At 37.7% G+C, this 7,013-nt stretch overlaps 1 non-coding gene across 1 annotated transcript; it reads right to left on the bottom strand.

The window, feature by feature from the left end:
* Positions 1 to 436: 436 nt before the first annotated feature.
* On the bottom strand, positions 437 to 508 carry TRNAH-GUG. Its single transcript has one exon. It is a non-coding gene; the product is annotated as a tRNA-His (tRNA).
* Between the last annotated feature and the right edge of the window lie 6,505 nt (positions 509 to 7,013).

Consider the following 7,013-nt stretch of genomic DNA (forward strand, 5'->3'; position numbering starts at 1 on the left):
TGGATATCCGAGGAAGGCATAGTAATAGGTGCGCTTCTGTGTAAGGACAACGTAGGTTCACGTCTAATTCATCATATTTAGATACATTTCTCAGTCCTTAGTCGGTTGTCTATTGCAAGAGAGAACCGGCAACTTTCTACAAGTGTTTAGCAATTGAGGGATAAGAATTGGTGAACCATTTACATTCAAGAAATCTTACAGAGAAACCGAAACTCCTAGAATCTCCCTTATCATAACCCAAAACACTAAACTCTTGTTTGTAGATCTACAATATTAGATTTGTTTACCTTCACTTTGCATTTGAAACGATTGGATAGTTGTTTAGCTAATTTGCATTGAGACATTTCTAGTGCTTATTCCAGTCCCTGTGGATACGATAATCTTTTATATTACTTGCGATATTTCCGTACACTTGCGGAGCGTGACAAGTTTTTGGCGCCGTTGCCGGGGATCGAACTCGGGTCACCCGCGTCACAGGCGGGAATACTCACCACTATACTACAATGACTGAGACTGTTGGATGCTCAGTTATAATTAATGCTCAGTTAAATGAGTTTGAAACAAAGAGACTGTTGGATGAGTTAAGGTTGCATAGAAAGGCCATTGGATATACAATTGATGATATAAAAGGGGTTTGTCCATCTCTCTGTATGCATAGAATTTTACTTGAAGAGGGGTACAAGGACTCAATTGAGCATCAAAGGAGACTAAATCCAAATTTAAAAGAGGTAGTAAAGAAGGAAGTGATTAAACTTCTTAATGCAGGGATTATTTACCCAATTTCGGATAGTGAATGGGTGAGTCCGGTCCACGTGGTTCCAAAGAAAGGAGGAATGATGGTTATCAAGAATGAAGAAGATAAGCTAATTTCAACACGAACAGTGACGGGGTGGCGAATGTGCATTGATTATCGGAAGTTGAATAAAGAAACAAGGAAGGATCATTTCCCTTTACCATTTATTGATGAAATGCTTAAAAGATTAGCTAAACATTCCTACTTTTGTTACTTGGACGGATATTCTGGATTTTTTCAAATTCCAATTCATCCTCAAGACCAGGAGAAGACTACTTTTACTTGTCCTTATGGTACATTTGCTTATCGTCGGATGCCATTTGGGCTTTGTAATGCTCCAGCCACTTTTCAGAGATGCATGATGGCAATTTTTTCAGATTTAATAGAAAAAATTATGGAGGTGTTCATGGATGACTTCTCAGTTTATGGAAATGACTTTGATTCTTGTTTGTCAAATCTTTCTACTGTTCTAAAAAGGTGTGAAGATACAAACCTAGTGTTGAACTGGAAAAAATGTCATTTTATAGTTTTGGAAGGAATAGTTTTGGGGCATAAAATTTCAGAGCGTGGTATTGAGGTAGACCAGGCAAAAGTGAAAGTAATAGACAAATTACCCCCACCCATCAGTGTAAAAGGAGTTAGGAGTTTTTTGGGACATGCTGGTTTCTATAGACGTTTTATTAAGGACTTTTCAAAGATTTCCAAGCCATTGACTAATCTGTAGATTAAAGATGTTGAGTTTTATTTTGATAGCGAATGTATTGAAGCCTTCAATAAAATCAAGAGTGCTCTTACAACAGCTCCAGTCATTCAAGCACCTGATTGGGATCTTCCTTTTGAAATAATGTGTGATGCTAGTGATTTTGTTGTAGGAGCAGTTTTGGGACAACGAAGGAATAAGATTTTACATGCGATCCATTATGCAAGTAAAACACTTGATGCAGCCCAAGTAAACTATTCTACTACAGAAAAAGAATTATTGGCAGTGGTATTTGCTATTGATAAATTCAGATCCTATCTAGTAGGATCAAGAATAATAGTGTATACTGATCATGCAGCTATTCGGTATTTACTTGGAAAGAAAGATGCTAAACCCAGGTTAATCAGGTGGATTTTACTTTTGCAAGAGTTCAACCTTGAGATTAGGGATAAGAAAGGAGCTGAAAATGTAGTAGCGGATCATTTGTCTAGAATATCTCAAAAGTCAGAAAATGAGGTGGATTTTGATTTACCTATTGATGACATATTCCCGGATGAACACTTATTAGCTTTATCAAGTGTGAAAACTCCTTGGTATGCAGATTTTGTGAATTTCCTTGCTAGTGGAGTGTTACCTCCGGATTTTTCTCATCAACAAAGGAAAAAGTTTTTTTCAGAAGTTAAGAATTATGTTTGGGATGAACCTCTCCTGTATAAGAAGTGCAATGATGTGATTTATCGAAGATGTATACCTGAAGAAGAAGTTAGAGATATCTTGTTTCATTGCCATTCTTCGTCCTATGGAGGACATTTTGGTAGTTCAAAAACAATTACGAAAATTCTTCAAGCAGGATTTTATTGGCCAACCTTATTCAGGGATGCTAAGTTGTTTGTTCAGTCTTGTGATCAATGTCAGAGAACTGGGAATATAACTAAAATAAATGAAACGATGTTAAATTACATTCTTGAGGTTGAGTTATTTGATGTTTGGGGAATTGATTTCATGGGACCTTTCCCTCTTTCATATGGGAATAGGTATATTCTTGTGGCGGTGGATTATGTGTCCAAATGGGTAGAAGCTGTGGCATCTCCTACGTGCGATGCGAAAACAGTTATCAAATTATTTAGGAGTATTATCTTTCCAAGATTTGGGGTGCCAAAGGTAGTCATTAGTGATGGAGGATCACATATTATAGAGAGACAGTTTGAAAACTTACTTAGAAGATATGGAGTGAAGCATAAAGTAGCAACACCTTATCATCCTCAAACTAATGGGCAAGCTGAGATATCTAACCGGGAAATTAAGTCCATATTGGAAAAGACTGTATCCACTTCAAGAAAGGATTGGGCATTGAAACTAGATGATGCTTTATGGGCATATCGAACTGCTTATAAAACTCCTATTGGGATGACCCCATTTCGATTAGTTTATGGTAAGCCTTGCCATCTTCCAGTTGAACTAGAACACAAGGCTTATTGGGCAATTGCAAATTTGAATATGGATTTAAAGGAAGCAGGGGAGAAAAGGAAGCTTCAGTTGAACGAACTTGATGAATTAAGGATGGATGCATATGAGCATGCTAAGTCTTACAAAGAAAGGACGAAGAAATGGCACGATCAGCACATTCTTCGTAAAGACTTTAATGTAGGAGATTTGGTTTTGTTGTTCAATTCGAAATTAAAACTTTTTCCTGGGAAGCTTAAGTCAAGGTGGACGGGTCCATATGAGGTAAAAAAGGTTTATCCTTTTGGAGCTGTAGATATTTGGAACAAAGATTTTGGGATAATTAAGGTAAATGGTCAACGGTTGAAAAAATATATTCATGGTGCGAAAATAGAAGAGGTACAAAGGTTGTATTTTTCTGAACCTCGCCCTCCAGATTGAATTCTTTTAGCTACTATAAATTTATTTTGTTGGTTTTTACTTGTTTTTGATTTTGTTTTCAGATTAGGTGCAAAACAGAGCCAGGCCGTGTGCTATACACGGCCAGGTAAAGGTTGCAGAGAAGGGAAGTGTTAGGGCCGTGTCATCCAGACACGGCCGTGTGGGATCTCCCGAGGAGAAAAAGGTATAGGCCGTGTCCCAGACACGACCGTGTAAATAATCCCGAGAAGAATGATGGAGAGGCCGTGTCCCAAACATGGCCCATGTCTGGAATCCAGAGAAGAAAGAGAAGGGGGCCGTGTCACAGACACGGCCGTGGGATGAGAAATGAATATGGTCGTGTGATATCACACGGCCTGATCCACTTCTTTCTAGGGAATTAGGGCACGGGGTGTGGGTGGAACACGGCCGTGTACCGTCGCTCGTTCCTCTTTCCTATTTTCCCATTTCTAAAGGTTTAAACTACTTCTTCTAATTTTTCTTTCTCATTCTTCTTAAGGAGATTTGATTTTCTTCCATGGAAAACGTGATTGAGGAGATTTCGGCCACAAGAAAGGGGAAGGAGAAGGTGGTTGCAAGAAAGGAGAGGAATGTTTGCTTTAAAGGTATTTCTAATGACTTTGGTATTGTTTTCTCTAATGATGAGCAACGGTATAGATATTCTTCTTTATGTAAACGACCTCTTTTAGGCACTAGGTTTCTTGATGTTGAAACTTTAGAAACTTTGGGGTTTAAGGATGATTTAGTTTGGTTATTTGAAAGGATAGGATGGAGTGGTTTAGTGAACATGAAATATCCTACTTGTCCTAGAATTGTTTTTGAATTTTTAAGTTCAATAGAGGTTGATAATGTTCAAGGTGGGGGGAAGTTTAAATTTCGTTTGTTTAATGAAAGTTATGAATGGACGTTGGGAGATTTTAATACTTGTTATGAATTGCCAAAGAATGAGCTGTGTGTGATTTTGCCCCAATTTGAGAATTCACATTTTTGGCAACAAATTTCTGAACAACCGCTATTTGATCCTCATAATTCTAGAGTTTCCCAAATTATCAATCCTATTTTTAAATATGCTTACTTATTCATGAAAAGAACTATATTTGGAAGGGAGGACAAAGAGGGATCAGTAAGACTTGTAGATTTGTATTGTTTGTGGGCAATGGTCGAAAATGTTAAAATTAATTCTGGTTATTTCTTTCTTAAACATTTGGCAAAATTAGGGAAATCGAATTCTACCACACCTATTATTTTAGGGGGATTACTTACTCAATTGGCCTTAGTATTAGGATGTGATTTGAGTGAATTAGAGGTGGTGGAGAGTTCTTGTACATTGGATTTGAATTCATGTTTAGCAATGAAAATGATTAAGCATGAAGAGCATGGATTTAGTCTAGTCATTAAAAATGGTTTTCCTTTAAAACTGCCCAATCGTGATTTTACTACAATTCATAATAAAGAGAATTGGTGTTTGAAGTTAGCTAGGCAACAATCTAGAGCTTTGTCATCTTTTACTCCGAGAAATGTTCCTAAGGGTAACCAAGAGATTCATAGTTTTCTGTTTCAAGAACTTAATTCTGCTTTAAAGAATATTCATAGTGATTTAGATTCAACTTATGAATTTCTTGAGAATAAGAAGCTTATGGAGGAGGAACTATTTAAAAAGTTACAAGATTGTTTTAAGAGTGAGAGAGAATTGTGTGATAAGATTTCTAAAATGATGAATGCTTATAAGGCTAAAATGGAATTTCATGAAGATCTTAGAGGTTTTATGAGATTTGTGCAGGATTATATTGATAAATTGCTTGAGTATCATAATTTTTTCAGAAACGAAGTTAGATGGTTTGTTGAAGATTTTGCATTTCTCTTCCCTGATTTTCCTGATTTTCCACCTCCTCCACCATATTGATTTCATCGGGACGATGAAAAGTTTAAGTCTGGGGGGGTGTCATGTACTGTTTAGTTTGGTTTTCATTTTCAGTTTTTAGTTTTTGTTAGTTTTTCATGTTGGTTCTTGTTGCTTTATTTTGCTTGTTTTTGAAATAATCATGGCAAAAAAAAAAATAAAAAAATTAGAACATCAATCTTCACTTATATGCTTTCTTGGATTCAAGTGAAATGTTAGCACGATTATTATCTTGATTCATCGTGTTCGAATGGTGCTAGTAGTAAACTTTGTGTAGTTCTTTTTTCTATCTTGGGAAGCATTAATAAGCTGAGAATCTTATGGTGATGAGTTTTAGTTTTGGTTCAACCTTAAGGATTTTATCTTCACTACACTTGTGCTTGATGCTTGAATAGTTGATGTCATTGAAATAGTCATGATTCATCTTGTTTGCTTAGTACTTGGTTTCCATGGTGATTTCTCAACTTTCATTTTGGTTACTGGATGAGGCTCAAATCATTAAAGCTCATTTGGAAAAATCAAAATATCTCAACATGTGTGCTAAAAAGTACATTTGTGAATAAGTTTTGCACAATGCAAACACTTAAAAAAAAAAATAAGGGATATAAAAAATAGTTGTCATGAGTGGAATCTAGTAGTCACCCCTTTGAGACCGAGTTAGGTTACTGGGGAAATGACTGCTTAGCTTCCCTTGAGATTGAGCACACCTTTGAGACCTTGGGTTAGTTGAGAAATATGAACCAAGTGAATGGTGAGTAAGTGCCTATCACTGGTTACTTGTCTTTCACTGGAAACACTAGGAATTCAAATTTGATGACGACTTGACTAGGACATGGATTGAAACTTGAAGGGTGTTGAGTTACTTTTACACTGTGCACAAGATTCTTATGCTTGAACCATACTTTACTTGTTTCTATGATCATGCTTGTTAATGAAACTTTTTGATAGAGTTAGGAAAGTGCACTAGGTTTTATGAATGTATTGTAGAACATATGAATTTAGACTGCGGCATTTTGCTTGAGGACAAGCAAAGGTTTAAGTCTGGGGGTGTGATGTGCGTAGATTATATACTCTTTTATGCATGTTTTTACGCACATTTACATACTTTGAGCATGCTTGAACTATGCATTTTTATACTTCCAGCTTTCCTTTTAGCATATTTACTCTTTTGGTTCGGAGATCTGCTTTTTGTGCATTTTTTGTACACAAGAGTCGATTTGGTGAAGAATCTACATCTTTGGGCAAGCCTTGGAGGAAACAAAGGGAGAAAGCACCAGGCCGTGTACCTCACACGGCCCAGCACTGGTATAGAGCTAGGGCCGTGTGGAGTTTGGCACCAACAGAAGAGGAAGATGACATGGCCGTGTGAACCTCACACGGTCGTGTCAAGATTTGAAGCCAACCAAAGCAGAAGCCTTACATGGCCGTGTGGATCTACACGGCCGTGTGAGGTTTCCAGAAACCAAGCAGGCTGTGGCCATGTGAACCCCACGACCGTGTAGCATTTCCAGAGAGCGGAAGGGTCCTGGCCGTGTGAGTCACACGGCAGTGCAGCTTTGGCAGAGAAGGAACTGGACATGGCCGCGTGAATCTCACATGACCGTGTCACGGGGCCGTGTGGCGCCCGATTCCCTCCTCTATTTAAACCCTCCTTGATGAATGGAAAGGGGATCTCTCCCCCTTTGGGAGAAGGCAAGATTTGGTGGTTTCCTTCCATTCTTGGGAGGATTTCTGGG

This window comes from Zingiber officinale, chromosome 10A (genome assembly GCF_018446385.1).
Source record: "Zingiber officinale cultivar Zhangliang chromosome 10A, Zo_v1.1, whole genome shotgun sequence".
NCBI classification, from domain to species: Eukaryota; Viridiplantae; Streptophyta; class Magnoliopsida; order Zingiberales; family Zingiberaceae; genus Zingiber; species Zingiber officinale.